We start from the raw sequence: 24110 nt of genomic DNA, 5'->3' as shown, positions 1-24110 counted from the left end.
CAATATGGTACCCGTTAGAAAGAAAAACAGAGATATTAGAATCTACATCGATTTTCGGAATCTCAACAAAGCCTGTCAAAAAGACAATTTTCCCCTCCCACCTATGGAGCAGATATTACAGGCAGTAGCAGGCTCAGAACTAATGTCTTTTTTGGATGGATTTTCAGGATACAATCAAGTGCTGGTACATCCCGATGATCAGTTAAAAACCACATTTCGAACTAAATGGGGCACATACGCATATCGGAAGATGCCATTTGGTTTGATCAATGCCGGCGCTACATTTCAGAGAGCCATGGACATCACATTCAAGGGTTTAGTCAATAAATCTATAGTAATTTATTTGGATGATATAACAGTGTACTCCAAGAAGCGAAGCGACCATCTCAAAGACTTGAAACAAATCTTTCAACGATGTTTAAGGTATGAAATTTCACTTAACCCAAATAAATATTTTTTCGCATTAAGTGAAGGAAAACTTCTAGGATTCATAGTGTCAAAATATGGTATTCACATTGAGCCTGACAGAATCAAAGAAATTTCTGAAATATCCCTACCTCATAACAAAAAAGCCATGCAATCTTTCCTTGGTCAAATAAATTTTGTGAAGAGATTTGTCCCAGATTTTTCACGAATTGTTTCTCCTTTGCAAACCATGATTAAAAAGAATTCAAATTTTAAATGGGGTCAAGATGAGCATGAAGCATTCAACCTGATCAAACAAGCTATCATTAACGCTCCATCTTTAGCAACTCCAAATTTTTCAGAATCTTTTATCTTATACACATTTGCCTCAGAGAAATCATATGCCGCGATTCTAACTCAAGCAAATCAAGAGAAAGCGGAAGCTCCAATCGCATTTTTTAGCTCGAATTTACAAGGTGCTGAGCTCAACTATTCAGACGTGGGGAAACAGGCATATGCTGTTTTCAAAGCGGTCAAATATTTCAGACCTTTCTTACTTAAAACCCATACTAAGGTCATAGTACCGTTTCCAGCAGTAAGAAATCTTCTAATATAGAAGGATGTGGGTGAAAAAAGAGCAAATTGGATCACTGCTTTACAAGAATACGACCTTGAGATCAAACCAACAAGCATTGTAAGAGGTCAAGGCTTCTGCAAAATGTTGGCTGGAGCATCGCAAATTCCTGAAAATTCATCTGAAGAGGTACAAATGTATGAGGTAAGCCTAAACGATGCAGAATCATTATATGCTAACACCATTTATTATCTTAAGAACAGGTATGCTCCATCACACCTGGATCACACCAAGAAAAGAGCTCTGAGATTGAAAGCTAAACAATATCAGCTCATAAATGATGTTCTGTTTAAAAGGAATTACGATTCTGTGCTTCTTAGGTGTCTTGAGAAAACTGAATCCAAAAAGGTTTTGCAGGAACTCCACGATGGACCAGCAGGCGGACACTATGCTGGAGATGCTACTGCACATAAAATCTTACGTGCAGGATATTATTGGCCCACGATGTTCAAAGACTCACACAGTTACGTGAGGAAATGCCAAGTCTGCCAAACTACTGCAGGGAGACAAAATAAATCGTCCATGCCACTACAGTCGGTAAACATCGAGTAACCATTCAGTCAGTGGGGCTTGGACATAATAGGTGAGATCGTTCCTCACTCTTCTAAGCAGCATAGATACATCCTCACGGCAACAGATTATTTTACTAAATGGGTAGAAGCAGTTCCAATCAAGACAGCTAATTCTGAAAACATCATTGAATTCATAGATCAATTTATAATCACTAGGTTTGGATTGCCAACGGATTTAATGTTTTATAATGCCTCATACTTTTCTGGGAATGCAATGACTGAGTTTGCACTTAAAAGAGGGTTCAAACTGAAATATTCGGCCAACTACTATCCGCAAGGTAATGGATTGGCTAAGTCAACAAATAAAAACCTAATTAGGATTATTAAAAGAACAGTTGACCAGAACCAAAAGAATTGGCACAAAGCTTTGGTAAATGCTTTATGGGTAGATAGAATAACGAAGAAAGCTTCAATCGGCACTTCTCCCTTTAATTTAGTTTATGGGAAAGAAGTGGTTCTTCCAACTCACTTAGTCATCCCCTCTTTATCTTTAGTACAATACATCGATGAAGTATCTACTTCCTCCATACAACTAAGACAAATGGAAATAATTAAATTAGAAGAACAACGAGAACAAACTAAGAAAACCCATGCTCATCACCAAGTGCTAATAAAATCCTCTTTTGACTCGAGCATAATGACCAAAATTTCTTTTCAGATGGGAGATTTAGTTTTGAAATGGGATAAGACTCATGAAGAAAAGGGCAAACATACAAAATTTCAGAAGATGTGGCTTGGTCGTTTTCAGATTGTAGAAGTCATAGGCCCATCAACGTTTGTGTTGCAGGATTTAGCAGGTAGAAGGGATTCTTTGCCTGTTAATGGACAGATCCTTAAAATATATTTTCGATAGAAGATTACTCTTCTATTCTGTAGGATAGTTTTAGTTTTTCTTTTTCTTTTTTTCATAATAAAACCAGTTGTAGATGGTTACTACAGGTATTCACGAAAAAGACACCAATTCTCTTTTAGATTTTGAGCTTTTTCGCTTGTACAAGTAGCAATTTTTTTTTTCTATAATATTTATTATTGACAGATCGAGTTAAAAAACTTTAGCCTAGATATGACACTAGTTTCAATTTTAAAAGTTTGATGAAAGCAACCTTTAGCGAAGAAATTGTTTTATATCAGCACAATGAAAGGTATCAATAATAAAATAAATATTCTTTGTAAAACTGTTGTTTTCAAACTCTATTATTGTCATCCAGAGATTTCTTAAGGAAAAACAATGATTTCCTCCATGCTAAAGAAAATCGCAGCATTCAGAGGAACAATCCAAGAAAACACTATATCTCAAAGAATAAGAGGTCTCATCACGAGCCGGGTTATCATGATCACAAATATTATAACTTGCTGACTTTGCCAATACTATCCACCAAAACAGGGCAACGACTCAAGATTGTTGCAATCAAAAGACAAGGGGTCTCATCACGAGCCAGCTTGTTCAGCAAAAGTGTAAATCAAGTGAATGACTGTGTCATAATTTGGCCACCAAACCAAGACATTGTTCTTTAGAGAGTAAAAAAGGAAAAAGTGTCAAAATGGGTTTTTCTCTGAAAAGTTGTAAATAGCCTTAAGCAGGATAAAGGATCATTGCTGGGTAATAGGTAACCCTGTCGAGGCTATGGACGCCTGCTGGCAGCAGAGGCTCTACCTACGACAAATGAGCATATTTTAAAAATCCAGCACACAGAGAAGACCTTATTTTATCTTTAAAAGACCAAGTAATGGCTGATGTAAATGCAAGGACAAAGCCTGAGGAAGCAAACAATTGGAATAGAAAAAGTTTGAAACAAAATATCATTGATAGGATAAGGCATAATGTACTCTATCTGTCCATAACAAAATTTAGACTTATGAAAATTTTTCTGCTTTGGAAGTTAAAATTCAATAGAAAAGCAGAGATAACTGGTTCTTCCCAGTGAATCGCCATTGTTGTGGCCACCAAAAACCCCCCTCTTTGTTTGGTATTAGAAATAACACCAAGCAAATGGGGACCCTTAATAAAAAATCCAAAAAACATTTTATGAAAATTTTTGTATTCAACTCCTTAAAACTATATCACATCACAAGAAGAGAATAAAACATTTTCTTATGAGCATAATAAACTGCGAAGAAGCGACGCGAAATTCATCGCATCGCATAAATTATGAAGCACTCTTAAAATGAAAAAACTTAAGAAATCTCCGACGGCCGATATGCGACGTCGGATATCGCAACATCACGTAAGTAGCACACAACGATTGAATGACTAAGCGCGATCTGCGATCTGCGATGAATGCGATCTGCGATAAATGCGATCATGAATTTCTGCGATGACACATCTTGACGACGCGATCTGCGATGCTGCGATGCGAGTCGCAGAAATCACCCATCGCAAATTTTCCTCGGCGCAGTATTCAAGGAAAGCTGTCCGTAAACCAAAATTAGGCGCGCGCCTTAAAAGAAATTAATGATTGTATGCCAAAGTATTTAAGAAGGACAATTTTGTGTTTTTCGAAGAGTCAGTTCACTATGGGTGTCATGATTATGCATTCATAAGAGCTTAAAGCTTTCATGTCAATCTTTATCATCATTACTCTTTTCCTTTGCGTAAATTGTAAGACAAGAAATAGCATAAAGCAATGTGCAGGAAACATCTAAGGAAAAGCGGAAAGCGCCAATGCTCGGAGAACAGAGAAGAGATCCCTTCATAAACGGATGCCGCATGCAACAGGACCACAGATTTCAGAGTATCACTCAACAGATGCTGATGTCAATAGGCCATCCAACGCCCAGAGTCAAAAGCGCACAAAAGCAACATGTTTACAAAAGATCCTGAAGCTTATGCCCGGTAAAGCAAAAAGAAAAAAGGTGCTAAAGAAGGAAAACACACCAGAAAAGCCCGGAACAAAGAACAAAGGTAGTTTTCGATGCAGAAAATTGTTCAGAGAGAAAAGTCCCTAACTTATTCAGTCATTCGCAAGGCTGGAAACTGAAATAGCAAAAGTAGAATCAGTTTGAGAGAAATTTGGGTTATTACCAAGTATACACGCAGTGAATACACCCAGCCAGAGGAAGATTCTCGAAAATATCTGCTAGTTTACCAGAAAGTGGTGCCAACACTTGTTATTTCTATTTTCATAGCTCAAACGAAAGTAGAAGGCGACCAACCGACTCTTCCCAGGCGAATGTTGCATGCTTGTAGCACTAAGGAGCAAATACAGAAATGGTTAGGAATTAGATTTAATTTTTAGAAATAGTTTTGCTTTAGCAGAAGGGCGGTCATTTAAAACCGTATCCTAAATTTATGTAATTAAGTTAATTAGTTAGCAGTATTTAAACCCTTCTCAGGCATTAGGAGAAGGGTCCAGAAATTTGTCAAAAACTTGTCCTCAGAACATGCACTTTTGCACCCTCGGAGGGGGTTTTGATGAATGGATGGATCAAGGTTTATTAATGTTTTCATTTGATATCTGCTACTAATGTTGCACTTCTGTACTCTTAGTAGATGTTAGAGCAAGGAGAGATAAATCATTGTTGCTTGAAGCTTATGAGTGGAACCAGTCATAAATGGTAATTTTATCTCTTGACCATTTCTGTTTATATTCTTAAAGTGATATACAGTTTTTAGTTGTTTATATGTTACTGCATGAATGTATGAGTTACCATTTGGAACTTTTGTATGGTGGAGTCATTTATTTATGTCTGATATATGAATAACTTATTATGCGATATGCTATTCACAACTGTTTTGCCTAACTTTTGATGCAAAGTGGTTTATCTTAATTGATTTCTATTCTTATGATAGTTGAATGATCTTTATTACCAGTTATTGGTTGAAATCTCTTTAGATCGCATAATAGAAGAAATAAACCCCGGGTTAGTGTGGATTAGATGTGTTGTTTCTCATTAGATTACAATAGCATAGAGTTAGTTTAGAAGTTTGAATTAAATTAGCTTTAAGTACTCTTAGATCAACATCATCCAACTCTACACACACACACACACCCTTAAATTGGGAAACTGGTCCCATTATCCCCAGTCGGACCCGTTATACCAAACGGATAAGGAGCTGCCAACCAAGGTCCAGACCGGGTGGGTATCCCCCTTGTTGTCGACCCGATTTTCGGGGCTTCAACACAATGTCAGTGAAAACATATCAATTGTTAGTCCCTGCCTCTTAAACAAATCACAGAGTGATCAAATCAATTACGTATGCAATCCAATAATTGAAACTAGATTTTAACACCTAGAAGTTTGTTTATTTAATTTTCTAAAAGTTGACATAAGATACCTTTGTAGAATCATATTACTACTTGCCCATGATAGAGCCCATCCAATCCAAAGGTTGAACCTAGATGCTCTGCTACCACCTATAAACACCCCACATTAACCTTGATGAAGTGTTTGCTTGCTAAGCCAATCTCTCTTGTATGGTTAGAGAAACAAGATATTTTTTTTTCATTCAAGTTCTAAGAACTTAAAGAGGACAACACCTTCATCTTCATCTCAGCAAGATGATTCCAATGATATAAAATTTTGTCCCATTTGGACTTCTACATCTTAAGTTATACTCCTTTAATGGTTGAGTATTTAAAATTTTTATTTCCTCTGTCCTACCATGTTGCACCCACATGGCCTCCACATGGCACCTACATGCCAAGATAACACATTACTACCCGACATAACTCTCAAATTCATACATGGCTTGTTCCATTTGAATCCTACCTATTTAATTATTGTTCATGACAACAAACTATAGTCTGCATTGTACACACACACACACACATTATTCCTGCAAGTTCAATGGTTATCTAGTCATGATGTGACCAATTTCCATATATAATGGCTTACTCCACTGACACCTTTTTATGTGCATCACGCATCATATTAATTGACATAAAAGTTATGATATATATATATATTACAATGCTAACCCTTAATCATGAAACTATGTTAGACATTTGCATTGCATACTCCACACCTTCAATTTGATGAATATGTACCTATATACATATATGACATGCCATATGTGGCATGTGGAATATGAATACCAAACTTAATTCATAGTGTGAATATTACATACCCACTCTGACCACTCACCTTTCATCCAACAATCACAATAAAGAGGGCTAGATCAATGATGGGGTGGATAATATCACTACCCCCATTCCTTCCTGATGTCGGGGGGTAGGGCTTCCATTATCCTGGTTCTAACTCAAGGTTATGATTCATGATCTCACAATTTTGGTGAGAGTGGCTTGATATATGGTGTGTGACAACGTCACATGGGGGGGTGGGGTTTCGCTGACATTACGGTCATTCTTTAAACCAACTTCATTGGATGGTCAGTAACGAAATGGGGGATCCCCCCTATTGATGTGGCAGAGGAAAGGTTCAATGGGAAGCCACCACGTGACATCCCAGGGTTAGAGTAAAATTTTGGTTCATGACCGAACTAACCTCCACAAGAATCAAACTTGTGATCTCCAAGTTCGCAACACAATGCTCTACTACAACGCCACAGGTGTTCCTTATTAAACCATAATCACAAACCTATATTTAATTTTTTTGCATTTTTTTGTTGGGGGATGGGGCCAGGGCATAGGTCGCCTCACCAGCCTAGGGGAACATAAGTGGGTTGGAGTCAAGGGCTTGGGCTTAGCCCCAACCCAAGGTTCTGACACCACAATTATCAACCACCGGACTAGTGCCAACAAACAGGGGCGGAAAAATAGGACCAACCCATGGTTTTGACATAACACATATGACTAGTGGCATCGTAACAAAGGTACTACGAAGTGGGGGCCATCCCCGAGTTCACATATCACCCACAATACCATGCACTAGCGGAGAAGGGGGCTCTGATAGTTAGGGCATGTTGTTGGCCCGACACTCGGCCCTGTGGGGCACCAAATGACTAGGTGCCAATTTTTAAGAAATTAACCAACGAGGGTGGGCATTAAGGCCTAACCCTTGGCCCTATGTGGCCCATATGGCCATAATTTTCAGAATTATGGGGTCATCATAAAATTAAATCATCCAATAGAATGCACTAGTGTAGAGTGAATTTTTCCCTCAGTAAGAGAATTTTGGGGCAGATTTGTAGGACTGGTAGATAGAAGGTTGAATTTGTAGGATGAGTAATAGTGAAGTTCATGGAAGAGCTTAGGAGCTCATATCTTTTTGAGTTTTTGACCAAATTGGATTAAAACAAAGCGTATTTGCGGGTTTTTGGATGTTCTAAATCCATTGGTGACCTCTAATTTATGATTTGAGCACATCTACAAAGTCTTTTCACAGGTTTTAGACTAAAGGTGTATGGATCAGTCAGGGTTTGAAAGAAGTTTTGGAAGGTATTTGGGCATGGAGAAGACCTTGTAGGGGTATTCTCACTTTTATAAGTCTAATACAGTAGTTGTAACTTATAGCATTTAACATAGGTTCAACTTGTCTTAACATGAAGTTTTATTTATGTGCTTTAATGTGGAATTGAAGTGTGCACAAGCTCTTTCTAGGTCATTTCAGTTGGAGTATGTCATCTTTGTAGGAGACCATTAATTTGTAGGTGTAATAGCCACATGTTTACCCATAGAAAAATTTTATGTACCTCATTTGATATTGAATATATGAGTGGTCTAGTCATGTTGACAAGCCCTAAGATGTAGCCGAGGATGGGTGAACTTCGTCAACAAACCCTTTTTTATGTTATTCATTATGCACGAATGGTTTATGTGATGTTATGTTCATTATGTTAAGTTACATATGAAGACTAATTCATGACTTGAAGAAACATTGGAAAAAATTGTTGTTTCTAGACCCATTTTAACCTTGCAAAGCATTGAAACAATCCTACTTTTTGTTTATTTGATTTTAGAAAAGAGGAAGAAATAACCTAGTCCAATTCCAGATCACGAGGGCTAGAGGGAGGGAGCTAATAAATGACATAATTTCATATAAAGGTGAATTTTGCACCTCATTTTTCACTGTGATGTTATATATATTTGGTTTGTAAATAGGGTAAGGAAACCTTACTGTGTGCATAGCTGTGTATGCTTGGTCACGATCACAATGGTTTCTACCCAAAACATGTATCATATAAGTCACAGAGGATGATTTATGAGGATCTTGAGCATGGTGTTTCTATGATAATTTTGACCTATGCTAGAGTTTGACCCTTTTCTTTGGGATTTTGTGAGGCATGCATAGGTGCTATCCCTCTTAAGGTTACAACTAGATTACCATCTCCAAGTCTTGATGGAAAAAATACAAGACACATAACAAGGAGTTATCCATCCAAGCTAGAGACTTATCCATTCAGGATAGAGACTTGTCTATTTAGACCAGAGACTTATCCATTTAGCACTTCATAGGTCTGTCATCTCCATGATGATTAAATTAGCATGGTGAAACATATAAAAGTAATCATATCACATAAAGGAGTTTGATTCATAGGGAGACAATTTCTCATCATGGCCATGACATAAAAATAATGTCATGCCAACCAAGAATCACAAAAGTTGTTAAAAATATTTGATAGTTTCATCCACAATAAGGAGAATAAATCCTTCTTAGACCTAAGATTAGAGAAAGTGGAAATACTAACCTAAGGACCTGGGCATGTGTTGTTGGAAATCATAAAGCAATATATATGGAAAATAGGCAGGCCAATAGGGTTATAAAGGAGAAGGAAATATCCCACATTCTACCTTAATATAATATACAATTCCACTACGAGCTTATAATAAAAAAAATTTCATGTTGTCACAATTTATGAAGGAGTTTCAATACCAGTTATGATCAGAAGATATCCAATATAATTGCACACTATCATAATACCATTCAAGATGAGCATTGTGACTATATCCATTCGTTCAAGAAGGTATTTGACCCATTATTCCAGCACCAAGATAGTGTAAAAAATATAGCACCCAACATTGAGAAAGTTGAAATCACCAGGGGCATAATAAGGATGAAATCGTTGTGTTAAATATAGGAATCATATGACTGGGCCATTCAAGTTTATGAGGCAGTGCCATCCACAAGGCATAAATATAAGGTATATTTAGATCTAAGCTTTTATAATATGGAAATACAGACCTAGAACTAGGGTATTGATCACTAAATACTTGGATAATGCCACCATATAAAATAAATGGATTGAGAAGGACTAGGGAGAAAGAATTCCTCAATATTACCACATAATGCAACATAAGCAATGGTGTAAGAGCTTGAAATTTAATATAACCATAAAAATATAAAAAGAAAGGACTTCGATACTAATTTTTGTTGGAATGAAGACCCATACCATCACATGTTCCAACACTTTTAGAATAGTGGGAACATCATGTTAGTCAATCACGTAGATAGTAAAAGCATAAACCATGCCCAATACATCATTAAACACATTTTAGTCTAGAAATGTAAACATATATTCATTGTTATTGAAAATACATAAAAGTCACTTACCTTGGGAAATTTTGGGCAACTGAATCTAGGACGATGATTGTCCACCCAACCATAGACAGATGTAACCAAGCTTACTTATCTATCACCCCTAAGCTAGATTCCAAAGGCCAAGGAGCCTTATGCTTAGAGATTTAAACTTAACCACTAGTTGATTTAGGGACTCTAGACATTTCTCCACCTCTTCCCACCAACTGAGTTGCAGCCCATAAAATATGCAAGGAGTCTAGATGCCTATTTTCTCCACCCTTCGGAATGCAACACTATTGTTCTATAGAACTCACAATAAAACAAACTACAATAAGAGAGTCTCCATAAATCCTCCAGGAATTTCTAGGAGTAATTCCTTCACCCTATCCCTCATGGATTTATGAGAAACAACATCTCCACCCTCTGGCCCATGGGGAATCTAGAGGCAGTGAATCCTCACGTAAAGTTGATTCCCTCCTAACTCCTTATCGACCAAGAGCATATTTTGCAACTCCCCTGCATTCATGTTGATCATTAAAGTTTTTCTTGTTTTGTGGATGCCTTCTTTCCCTCTCTACATTTTTCTCTTCCCTAAGATGTTTGAATGTTTTTTCCCATAACTTGAATTTTCTACTCCACATTCCAGTTTATCCTCTCCCATTCAGTTCGATTCCTCCTATTGCCTTCTGGAAAATAAAATTTTCCTCCCTTGGTTGTTGCATTTTCCTTCAACAAATCGAATTGTTTTTTCCTTGTGTAACCCTTAGATAATGACCATGCAAACAAAATATTGTTATCCAATGATAAGTGTGCCACCTTCCTATCTATTCCTAGATTGTTAAATTCTTTTTAATTGGTCTAAATGGGTGGCCAACACACCATAGCAGTTGGAAATCTCACCCTTTTCCTTTTTAAAATTTTGTCATAGTTTTCTTATACACTACTGTAAATGCAAAACTAATAAGAAAATTCATATTTTCCCTTTTTTCACAACCATCAATAGCCATGTACCAATTGATATTTTTCTATTGTAAGAAACAATTTAAAAATATTCTAGTAAGTAATATCCCCAACCTTTGGAATCTGTGTCCCATTACTCAACCCTTTGTTTTGCACATATATTGACATTACATATATGAGTGTAATTTAATTGGGGTTGTCACAAAATTCTATAGGTTTACCTTGAAATATTTCTATATAATATCCAAATGTCCATGAAAATTAAGCTTGATTTGGATACCGTTGAAAGCATCTTCCTTAGGAGTGTTTATGATGAATCCATTAATCTTCTTAATTTGATTGGAATAGGAGATATCTCACAATGTAATTTTGCAAAAATTAGTGTTCTTTGTAGAAGAGATTGAAGGAGTCAAACTACATTTGGTAAGGGAGTTAGAGGTAACTTCTCTAAATTTAGAAGTTTTCTATTGGTAGTGTAACAAGAGTTGAACTAGGAAATCTACTAGAAAATTTAAAAATTGATCTTCTTGGTACTCTTAGTTTACATTTTGATACTTTAAAACTTAAGAAGAAATAAGAAGATGAAAAATTATCACTTTCTAACTTTTGTCCTAAATGTACAAAGAAGCATCAACTTAGAGAATGTCCTTTAGGTAATACAAATATTTTTGTAGAAGAAATTTGATGGATAAGCATCCTTCAATTCCTAGGTTGAAATTAGTCTACCAAGGAGAGGACCAAGAAACAAAACAAATTGTGTGCGTTGGTGCCAAAAATACCATAGCAGCCAAGAGCCTTAAGTATATCCCCTGATTCTATACCATCATTTTCTTTTTATTATGGAAAATACTCTTCACAATTTTGTATGTTACTGTAAAGTTTTTTTGCAAGTGAGAGAAAATCCCTTACTTAAGTTATATGTGACTTATAACCCTAACAACAAAATATGGTTCCTTATATGCTTCAATCCTGCAACAAAAACATAAGAAAAACCATCCAACAAAATAGATCATGCAAATGGAAACATATAAGAAAAATAAATAAAAATGGAATAACTCAATGGAGGACTTAACTAAATGAAAATCTTATTAATTAATACACCTAGTGAGGAGAAATTATAGAATGGGTCTATGCTTTCCCCTCTGTGGGATTTTTCCTTTCTTGTCCTTGTGCTTCAACAATGTGATTATCTCTCTCATTTTGTAATGGGAAGAAAAACAAAAAGGTGCTTGAACTCAAGTGAGAGATCAAATGCTATAAGGTGATAATGTTGATGATGAAATGGTCATAGTGAAGAATGAAGAGAAAACCCTATGTTTATAACAAAATATTGGAATATATTGGTAATAAAAAAATAATAAAATATTACTAACTGAATCAAAATCTAGTTGTTGTGAATATTTCATTATATTTTTTGAGAGGGAAAAGGTATTCAAATTGGTCAAATATATTTATTTAGAAAGTGGTTGAAGTAATTAATAAATAAAAAATGATTTATTAATCACTTTGTGAGGGTTAAGAAAAATATGAATTTGAAATAATTATTAAATAATGATTTAACAATTATCTCATAAGGAAAATAGGGGATAAATAAGGAATAATAAATAAATAATGATTTATTTAATTATTGTAAGGCTATTAATTCAAAAGTGATAAGAAATAATCATCAAATAACTATTTCTAGAGAATATTAAATAAATAATGATTTATTTAATTATTCTCATGGGGTTTCTGGATTTTAATGAAAAATAATTTAGAAAAATGGTTTACTAAATTATTTCCAATGTTGAAAATGGGTTTAGCATGGTAAAAACAATCCTACATGGTATATTTTGATCCACCTAGTAAGAAATGGATAGGTGACATTGTTTGGGTGATAACAACTTGAAAATTTTAAGGTGCCTTAGAAAGCATGCCCACAACAATAGTTAGCAAATCATCCTAAGAAACAAACATGGTGATGAATTACCTACAGAAGCACGTTCGCCTATCAATTTCTGATGCAGACTCAATCACCATACCTATCACAACAACCACAAGTATATTTTCCACTATACCAAAAATCTTACCCCACACCAACACAAATGGCACAACCTCTAACACTGCTACCCACACAAACCCAACAATTACAACCACGCCTTTCTCAACCTCCAAATCTAACTCAGATACCTACCTAGCCTTTTCCTAATGCAAATAATAAAGTAATTTACTCATTTTTATTGTTGAGTTACCACCCTATCCCACCTACTTAATTACCCCTCTAGAATTGAAAGATTTACATCTAAGGGTAGTGTTGGCTTGTTGGGGCTTGACCTAGGTTCAGAGATGATTTAGCCAAAAAAATCCAGGTACTACTAGCCCTTTCGGAAATAGTCCGTGGAGCGCGGACTGAGGTCTCACCCGAAGTAGTATGGGAGGGTGCTAGAACCAGGTTTCTGCACCCTGGAGATGTCTGTTGAATTCAAGTGGTCCGCAGTTCAATCCTGCACGCACGTCACTACGTGCACTTACCCGTACCTCGCAGCCTAAGATGTTGCCTTCACGCAACCCTACTCGAGGATCAAATGCTGCTATTACCCAAGTCCTTACTAGTATTCCACTGTTAGTTGATTAACTTAGCTTACTTGCATGTGTAAAGTATACTTAGCAATATGAATTATTCATACAAGTGCATGCAGTAAATAAAAAATATATTTGCAATGGATATCAAACATGTAATAACTCAAGAACAGATACATAGAATTTGATTAAAAATTCTCTTTATTATATTTCTCTTCTTCGGTTACAGACTCAACTCTACCTACGCACTCAGTTGCGGACAACTAGGCCTATGTGCACTCAATTGCAGAGCCTTCTCCTACTCTATGACCTAAGGACACACTTAGACACTTAGATTATTTCTCTTTGCTTCTTCCTTGCTATCTCATACTTCACTATCCTTTACACCTAGAGCCTCACTTTACCGACATTACATTACAAGACTAGGGTGGACAACCCTATGACTCTAACATACTTCCGTGCCCGCAATTCGTGGGGCTTTACAACATCATTCGGTTAAAACATTGGCTTTCAGCCCCAAAACATGCCTTGGGGGGATTCCATGCCCAACAAGCCCCTAACACAAACATCATGACTCGCCCTCGAGTCACTCTGTCGGTGTGGCGATCTTGGAACGGAGTTCCTCCAACTGTCCTCAAACTGTGCTGATGTCGGCAGCGCACTGAGCCGTTGCTTGCTGAATCTGTTGCATCCTCTATTTTGAGACCTTCATGTCTGGAGCACTTCTATCCATTAACATGTGCATCCCCTGTATGTGTGCGAGATTTCCTTTGATGTTTGCCTTGATAGTGAAAGCCTCGTCAATCCACGACTGGACATGCGATTTGATCACTGTCTCCTTATGTCGCACAGCATCCAACTACTCCTTCAGTGCCTTAGCTTGTTGTATCCTCACAAGTCGCTGAGTGAGGACTACTATCTGCACAGTCCCTCGGACATTGTTGTATTGCTGCTAGATTTCTCACGCCTCTGTCTCCAGGCGCTGGATGTTGGGGTTCTCCTGCAGAGTTGTGAGGACCATAAGTGCTTGCTCCAACAAATTGGTACAGTCTTGCACTGCACCTCCAATTTCTTCCAATCCTGTTGTGATAGTGCTAGTGCACTATTCTCAGTCCTTTGGCAAAGTGGAAGGTTTCACCTTTAACCGTAGTTCGGCAATCTAAAGATTTAGCTCTAGTTGAACCTTGGTCATTTCTTCTCTAGCCTCGCAGACTCCGGTTACCAACTTGTGGATCCGCACTTCTACTAGTAGATTTGCTAGGATGGCCAACTCCGGGACGTGTCGGCAAGTGTCGTCTACCACCTACACCAACTGTTAGTTCTGCGACACCAATTCATCGTGCTGCAGACTAATATTTTCCATGTTTAACTTTTGTTCGCTGAGAAATTGGATCACGCGGCTCTCCCTAGCACGCAGCTCTACCGTTATCCCATCCTATAGCAGATACAATGTCTCTCACAGAAGGGAAACCAAATTAAGGCCAAGGCCTTTAATAATGTTAACTGCAAATTTGTCAGTCTCATTCGCTGCTACCAGGGCCCCTTCTGGTAACACTATTGTGTTTACCATCTGTGCGCATAGCATCTACTCTACTGTCAAGGATCCTGCTGCGAGGTGGGTCGAAAGGGTACCCACCTGAGGGGGTCACACCTGTAACTCCTGTAGCTGCACCCTGAGGGCCCCTAACATAGTCTGGTGCTCTTGCATAAAATCCTGAAGGGCCTCATTAGTGACATTGCGAACCATCTCACCGATGTCATGGAGGTCACCTTCAGTTAAGGTGATCAGGTCAATGGCCAACTTCGAGGCCTTGACCTTCTTCCTTGGTCCTGCTCTCTATGCCATGTGTGGGCACTTTAGCTGTGTGGACGTAGTCCCTGGGTCCGCGCTCCCTTCTACTATTTCTGCTTCCTCTACCTCCTACCCCTGTGAGGATGTTGCTTGGTCCTCATCCACCTTCATTGTTACTTCTTCTGCCGCCTGTGCTGCTGTTGTTGCTTCTGCAACCTTTTTCTGCTTGGCAGCTTTCTGTGTCGCTTCCCGCGCTGCCCTTTCCTTAGCTGTTGTTGTTTCCTTCCACCTTTTCTCGACCAATTGTGTGACGTGGAGCTTGGCATTGTCCTTCTTCTTCTAAACTATCGCCTTCTCAAGTTCTGCTAGATTTGGGGTGCACCATTCTGAAGGCCATGTCTCCAAGATAGTAAAAATAACGTCGTTAGTGGCTATAAAAGGTAGCTTCGTCCACTGCTTCACCAGATCCTTATGCGCCCTCATAAAAATGTTGTGCATATCAGCTTTAAAGTTTGTAAAACTCTGTAGACTATTGTACACCATGGGCAACAAGCGCGGCCTTCGATTGATCCACATCTGGATGCTCATCTCCATGAGAACCTGGAAGATTTTGGTGTCGCATATCCGTTTTGCATCCTTTGTGGCCCAGAGCAAAGTGTACTTCGCGGCCTCTAGTAATTCTCTGTCAATGTTGGGGAATTGACTGTCCTTTGGTAGTTCCCCTACTACGAGCATTATGGATAACAACAACCACGTGTAGTGGAAGGTTTTACCAGCACCTGGGCTTCGCAAAATTTCTTCAAAAATTCCTCACACAGGAATTCAAACTAGTTGAACTAGACCCCCTCCGCTCACTCCTCGGCCAGTACAACCACCGGCGTCGGTACCTCATCGACGCGGCACTTCCTAATAACTTTGTCAGTCAGGATTTGGGTTGCTATGTGTACCCCTTTGTCCTTGATGCTGGAGATGGCGTAGCCCCTCTTCTTCTTCTCCAGCTTGTATTTTGTCTTCATGGCTTCTGCAGTGGCCAAATCACTGCCCTTTCCTTCGGCTATGGTTTCGGGGTCCTTTCTTTTGTAGGGGAGCCCAGAAATGCAGTGGATTAGGTTGGTTGTGGTGGGGATAGGCTCCTCCATCCTTCGATACCCATTATGAACCAGGCAAAGTAGCTGCTTGATGATGAAAAAGGTGATGGGTGTGCGATGGAAATTTGGTACCCATAGTAAGTGTAGCAACCTGGCGTTTTCCACATTGCGCAACCACTTCCATGGCTCTAACATTGTAACCACCCCCACAATGTTCTGCTTCATGAGGTTCCCGGTCTCTAGGTGAGGGAACTTCTTGTAGTCAGTGAGGTCCCAATCTTCAAACTTCATGGTTGGCACACGATCCAGGTGCGTGTAACACTATGCTGTATGGGAGGAGTAGGGTCTAGAGTGAACTCTTGTTTTTGTCCAGGTCCTTCAGCACTTTGGTCTTCCCTTTCTGTGGAGGGACATATGCAAGCAGTTTTTTTAGAAAGCATGTAGGTTGAATATCCTCCTCCATATATTCATTTTCTTCTACTATGATGGTTAGGGCTTGTAAATATTCTTTTTCCTCAACTGTTTCGATCATGACAACTTTCCGTTTTTCTGCCATTGATAGCTTGTTGTGTAGTGGGTTCTTCAGGGACACACATATGGGGGCCATTTCTTATTTATCTTTCTTGGGCCTTGGCATTCGCAGTGATTTGGGGATTTCTGCCACAACCCCGACGTCTTCTAGAACATCTTCCACAATTGGGGTCTGTGTGGCCTCGCTGATGGTTACCTCTTCAATTTCCAAACCATCCTTAGTTTTTGTCATCGTATCTAGGCTGTATTCTGTCATTCGCGAACTTAGGTGCTCAATTATCACTCGGCTCTCAATGCTCAATGCTCTACGCAATCGTTGAATTCTCAATTGACCAAGTGTTGTTTGCTGGGTAGCCCTTTGTGTTTTATAACGCCTTTTGAATTTTAATTTGACTGTTCCCCCTAATTTTGGTCCATTAATGCTTTCTTGGCAGCAGATTTTCCCAAATATTGCCCATAAATCGTGTCTTAAATGCATGCCGCCCACTCCATTTGGCCTCAAGTCAAGCATTCCATTGTGAATAGTGACTTTAGTGGTCACTTTCCGGCTAGCCCATGCGGCATCATAGCCCTTCATGTGTAGTCGTGGACCCTGTGATGCTCTGCTTCTACGCACATCTCCAATACCACGCAGCTCCCAGGCCTAATAGTTTATAGTCCTGTGCTCCCTTTCAACTGCATGGAGTGCTAAGATTTTCCTTCCAATAGCTAGTCAGGTGGTCGCACCAACCATGTGGGGCTCCATCCCATCCTCCACCATGGTTTGTGGAGAATCCCCACCTTCCATTGTTGTGGTCAGCATCCCACACTTTACTATGTGCAATGCCCTACCCTGGTCAATATTTTTGGTGATATGCGGTCCAAGCCAAGGCAGCAGACTAAATTGCAATAGTACTCAAACTTGTCAGTATGATCGTACGCACCTTACCTTACTATCCTAGGTTCTTCGACGAAAAACGCTTCCTTTATCTTTTCCTCCAGCTTTTTTACCTTCGCGTCCATCATAGCGCTTTTCTTCCTTAATCGTACCCTTTCTTTTTCAAGTTCGCGGAGTCTAAAGTTTCCCCGTCAGATTTCTTCCTCAAGTCCTATGTGTTCTGTTTCTTGCAGCTGTGTGATTCCTTCGTTCCGGGCTTCGTAGACCATCGTATCTGTGGGTGCTGCTATGTGTGGACTAGGCTTCACATGCTCCATAGGGATTACAGCCCTTGCTTCATACTTCAGCTTCGGAAGTGCTTGCGCGTTCAGGATTTTTCACATGGTCCTATAAGCCCATAGAACCGCTAGTACGTGTAGGTCCTTGTCAGTGCGTTTCACATGGTGGACAATGTTCAGTACTTTACACACCTTGTCAAAGTCTTCCCTGTGTATAATATTTGGCATGCTTGGTCTTATCATACTTCGTCGTTCATGCCCTCGTCTTGCCTACTCCTACTTGTTCTTGTTTACTCTCATGAGGACAATGTGCTTTCGTGCAGGTTTCATACCATATTCTTGTACCCATCTGGAGAGGTGGGCGCGCAGGATGTTTTGTTCATCGCACCCATCTTCCCTCCACAACTGAGGCTTTCCAAATTGTATAAGCATCACCCTTCCGCATTTGAACCAGTCCTCAAAATTCTGCTGGTGCGTACCCCACCACCTTGCGGGCGTAGCACGCAGTGCCTATTTCAGAGCATCGAAACGCTGTTGTTCTGGCACCTCACTTTCAAATTTGTTCAGGAATTCATCCACCGCTGTCAACCTATCATACATAGGCAGATCCCTTACCTCTTTTGTCACACAACACAATGATCTTACCATCATGTTGCAATTGATCGTGGTTACCTTTGTAACTGGTTCTTCCATCGTTCTATTTCCTTGTCCGAATCTAATGTGCAGGAGCTTTCGCACTCCCACAAAATCCTTCCATCCGCTATTAGATTCACCCAGTCCTGTTCCCGAGTGGTTATTTTTTAGATACATTCTAGGTTGTCGTCTCTCTCGTCGTCGCACACTGGCTTTGTGTAGCATGATCCTTCCGCGGGGTCTAAAGGTACCACTACACGTAGTGACTTTTTCTCAAAAATCATCTTGCGCTTCTTTATATTTATCGCTCCATTCATGTCAGTGGCCCAATCTATTCCTAGTAGCGCAGGATAGGGATTTCTGTCATCAACAATTTCTATCACTTCAAAATCTACAAGCGCACTCATACCTTTGATATCTTCCATTACTCCCTGCAATCTTCCCATTGGTAGGATCTTTTTCTGGTTCGCCATTCACAACTGAATAGGAGACCATTGCAACGAAGGCCTACCCATGCGCTCCCATGTCTACTTTGGAAATACATTCACATCCGATCCTTAATCTAGAGTCACTTGATCCATTTCATATTCCCCGATTTGCGCAGTCAATCTCATCTCCCTTCCTGTTTGTGTTGTGTGCTTCCCGAGCTTCTGAACTATGCACGGTTCCCCTGATCCTGCAGTCCCTTCACAACCTTGTTGTCACGCAACAACTTCATGCATATCTCTGTTTGGTCAATTTAGTGAGGTCTAAATTGCTACTTTAAAATGTCAACCCGTGGTTCGTAAACTGACGAAGTGAAGTGTACTATATGTACTAGATAACCATTTCCTTAGTCTTTTGTCGTTTTTCATTTTTTTAAGTTTGTTTTTGGATTTATCTTTCCCTAATGTGAGATGATGAAAAGGTGATAAAGCAAGTGAAATATGGATGATTATGGTGATCTCTAAGTGGTTTTTCAAAACTTAAAAGAAAGCAAGCTTTAAAATGACTGAAATGAAATCAATTCTTAAAAAGAAATAAAGACATCAAACAATGAACTAATGACATCGGCCCAGTATCTTTGTTGCTGAATGAAAATGAAAGTGAAATCTACACTAAATTCAATTAAAAGTAAGAACAACTAATCCACACTATTTCAACTCTTCAACTCAATCTTCCTTGTGAAAAGATATCATGAAATGTTAAGCAATGTGAAATCTAAAAGAAGTTAAACTGCATAAAAGAAACTAATCACACTACTTTAACTCTCTTGACCTTTTTCCTTTCAGCTTAATTTACCCTGTGAGAAACAATCATGAACAAGTCAAGCAATGTGAGGTCTAAAGCAAACTAAATCAAGCTATAATGAGTGATATTCTGGTTCCTAATAAAGTTACTTGATTATAGAAAGAAACCATTAACAGATGAATAGCATGATATCTAAGAACAGAAAATAAATGTACAACTCAAGGAAATGACAGTACTGGAAATCAAACTTCAGAAAACAAGAGTCAGCGACAAAGACAAGATGATCTCGTATGCCAATAGTGATAAAAAGAAAAGGTGAAAAATTGCCCCGGGCTGCCTAAGAAAACCTGCAGAAAACATTGATCAGTTGTAACCATAAAAGAGCAGCAATGAAAATGTAAATCAACAGAAATCAAAAAGCTTTGTTATGTACAACTAATATACATGATGAAATAAAACGCAACATTTAAATGACAACTGTACAGCTAATATACATGAACAGGAAAAAAAAATAATGCAAGAGTTAAAGGACAACTGTACAAGGCTTTAGTAAGCAGGGGCCCTCTGCCACTTCAGCCGATTCAACAAACAGCTACAAGCGTAAGTTTAAACCAGTCTTCTCATATATTAAACAACAAAGTAAAAGTGCAGTGGGGGAAATACAACAACTTCGAATTACATTAACAAAGATTAACCTTTACAGCGTTCATGGACGCGTTATTTATAAGGAAAGAAAGCTAAACAGATTAACTAAATCTACGCTATTAACCACGCTCCCAGAGACACGTAAATCCTCTTCAGCCCGGATCTAGGTAACTATCATCATGTTTATTAAATCCGAGAGGTATGGCTGTTGGATTCACGCTACCAGGATGTCTTCGTGGCTAAATACTGTGCCACGTAGCTTCACGTGCTCAAAAACAGAGCTACGTAGAGTCGTGCCACCGCTGAACACTTCCGTTGACTATCCTTTGCCCCCTGTTTGACCGCGGGCTTTTATGGTCGTGCTGGATGATCTGGAGGGACACGTTCCATCTCCTTGACTCCCGGAACTTGCCCATGTGGCTCTTTCCTTCAGAGGACACTTGTAGCATGGTGTTTGACAAAACGGCTGCGGAATCCTGTGTCGGCTACAGAAACCTGGGTCGGCTGCTGAAACCTGTGTCGGCTGCGGAAACTGAGAAGCTTCCGCAGCTGTCTGAAAAAAATTCTAAACCAAACAACAGTCATCAGCGTAGTTAGAAAACCATGTCAAAAGCTCTTTTTTAAACTAAAATACAATGATTTAATCAACTAGGTGGATGAAATGAGTGGAAAAAGAAGGCTGAGAGGGTGTATAGGAAGGTGCAGGTTCGAGGCTCAACATACCCCCACTATGAAGGTGTTTCATGTCCTCATGCAACCAAAAATTAGTTATTTCCCTTAATCCATATGCTATGAGGCTTCTGCAAGAACATCTAGCCCTCTTCTCTTTCTCTTTGATGCTAAAATGGTCCTTGGTTTCCTGACTAGACATTTGAACTTAAGATTAATCAATGCCCTGCTCAACTTTTTACGCTTTCTCTTTAGCTTCTTGTTCTTCTTTTGCCACAGTCCTAAATGGAGCATAGTGTTATCATGGACAATCTTGTCTACCTTACTCTGCTCTTTGAGTGCTTCGTTTTCATGTTTAATGTGCCTATTTAGGACTTCCAATTCAAACACTTCCTGTTTTAAAGACTGTACTTGTGCATCAAGTGGCAAGGTGGTGCTTGGTCCTGCAGCTGATTGTTCCAATGACTCTAGGTAGTTATATACCTCTTGCTGATTAGGATCTACTTCAGGTGTTTTTCTTGGGCTAGGCTCAAAATCAAAATCTGGTGGAGGAGGAAGACTGTCCTCTCTTTCTGGCCGAAAAGGGCTTTCATCAAGTGGAGGACTTGACTCAATGTCTGGCTGAGCTGGAGCTTTTTCAGGTGTTCCTTCACCTAAATCAATAAAGTGTGATCGTTTTTCTTGGGTTACACTCTTCTTTCCTTTTAGCCTACTACTCCTCCTCACGTGTGGACTAGTGCTCTTTTCCTGTGCACTCTGTTTTCCTTTTTGTTTCTTTACTGTGGCAGCAGCTTGAAGATGTGCTAATCTTTCTGCCAAAGTTTGAGAATCTTCCTCTATGGATGGTTTAGGGGATGGATAGGTTTCTTGAATGATTATTTTGCCCTTGTCCTTCTTCTGTTTCTTGTTTTTAGCTCCCTCTTCTCCTTCTTTCTGAATAGTTTCCTGAATGTCTATTGTAGGAGAGTCTTGGGCTATAATATTCTTTTCTTTCCTCCTACTTCTCTTTGGAATTTTTGGGGGACTGCTTCCAAAGGCTTCAGTTAGTTCTTGGAAGTGGTTTCTTGTCAAAAACTTTTCCCAAGTATCCTTAGTGTTTTTCAACTGATCTTCAATAAGGATTTTTATGAACCCATGATGGTAAAGATGGGATTCAATATTGCTTACGTGTTTTTGAACAGCAGAGCTCATTTTCTTCAAGCTTGATAACAGAAAAGAAGGCAAATTAAGGGTATAACCTTCCATAAAATTCATCATTAGCCTGGCATGATACATGTACATGGAACCAAAACGACCCTCGCATGTGATAAATGTCTGGATAAGTAATAACAGAGGGGACCATTCTTATTTTATTGTATGCACAGGGATTCCTTTTGTAAATACAGAGGTATCCATACCTGGGTTTTGTATCATTGTTCTCCATATTTGATCTTCCACAGTTCTGTTTTTGAACCACCTTTCACCCTTCTCGTGGAAGACTTGTTGCAGCTGCTATTGTGGCCTCGGTCACTATAAATTTTAAGTCTCCAACCTCCACTGTTTGTCCATTAAAGGACCGTGCAAAAGCTTTGGTCACTTCCTTGTTATAGCCTCTGAACTTTTGAATGAATCTCAGCCACCTTGCTTTCTTCAACGACTCCTTCGTTTGAGGATAACCCTCCAGGTATTTTGGTCCTTCCGGTTCAGCTCTCAGTAATTTTCCCATTCTCGGCTTTAAATTCTGACTGAAAATTCTACTGCGTATGAAGTTTCAGGAAAAAAATGGGCTGATTACGGGATTCTTAGGGTAACTGGAGTGGTCGTAATCGAATTTCAGGATGTATGTGGTGACTGTAGCCAGGGTTTGGAGCAAGCTGTAATGGATGCAGCGGAAATGGAGAACAGGGAATGGTATGAGTATTGAGGGAGTAAAGGGTAAACAACAGTAATGAGTTTAACATCGAATGCATGCGGGAGTGAAGTGATAAATGGGCAGAATAACTGCTGAGTCCTTTTGGGTCGGATGACTTGCGCGCACGTCTCAGCAGACGGCTGCGGGAATTATGGTGAAGGAGAGCCGTAGTACAGTCGGTCACATCTCAAAGTACGGCCAATAAATGGGAGAGCAGTCCATCTCGAGTTTAAATTTAGAATGATCGTGGGACCGTTGTGGAATGACATCGTGGAAGAGGAGTGGTATGGGGCTTTCCGTATCAAATCATTGCATTTAGTGGAACTTGCCATGGTTTAATAACTATGCATAATAATGACATTAAATTGTTATTTGGTAGAGATTTTTGATCATACCTTTGGAAGTTTATCATTTCTTGATTAAGTTTTCTGACCCATTGTTGTTCTCTGATCTTGAAGATGCCCCATGTCTTTGCTGCACTTGGCGATGATGACACTAACCTTTGACTGTGATTTTTTTTTAAAAGAGAGTGATGCCGGCTGTAAAGACAGAGTGATGCTGGCTGCGGAAATCGTTTCTGCCTGCGGAAACTGGTTCTGGCTGCGGAAACGGTTTCCAGTTGCAGAAACTAAGACAACACCACTTTAACTGCACAAAGATAGTTAGAGAAGAACTAACTAAATAAAATAGTCTTGAGAGGGACTTTTATTGATGGAATGAAATGAAATGAGTGGAATGAGATGGAAATGAAGTGGAGTGAAGATGGAGATGAAAATGAGATGGATGAACTGAAATGGTAAATGAGGTGGAGTGAAGATGGAAAGAAAGAGAGACTCTCCTTTTTTTTTTGGAAAATATAGAGTGTCAGGTGCCCCTGATTTTCACTCTACATTTTCTATATAAGACTGCCAATCTATGATTGGTTTTC

The sequence above is a fragment of the Pinus tabuliformis genome, chromosome 4_2, assembly GCF_031772625.1.
Source record: "Pinus tabuliformis cultivar Carrire ecotype Pingquan chromosome 4_2, CPIR1, whole genome shotgun sequence".
In the NCBI taxonomy this organism is placed as follows: Eukaryota; Viridiplantae; Streptophyta; class Pinopsida; order Pinales; family Pinaceae; genus Pinus; species Pinus tabuliformis.
Note: the sequence above shows the minus strand (reverse complement) of the source record.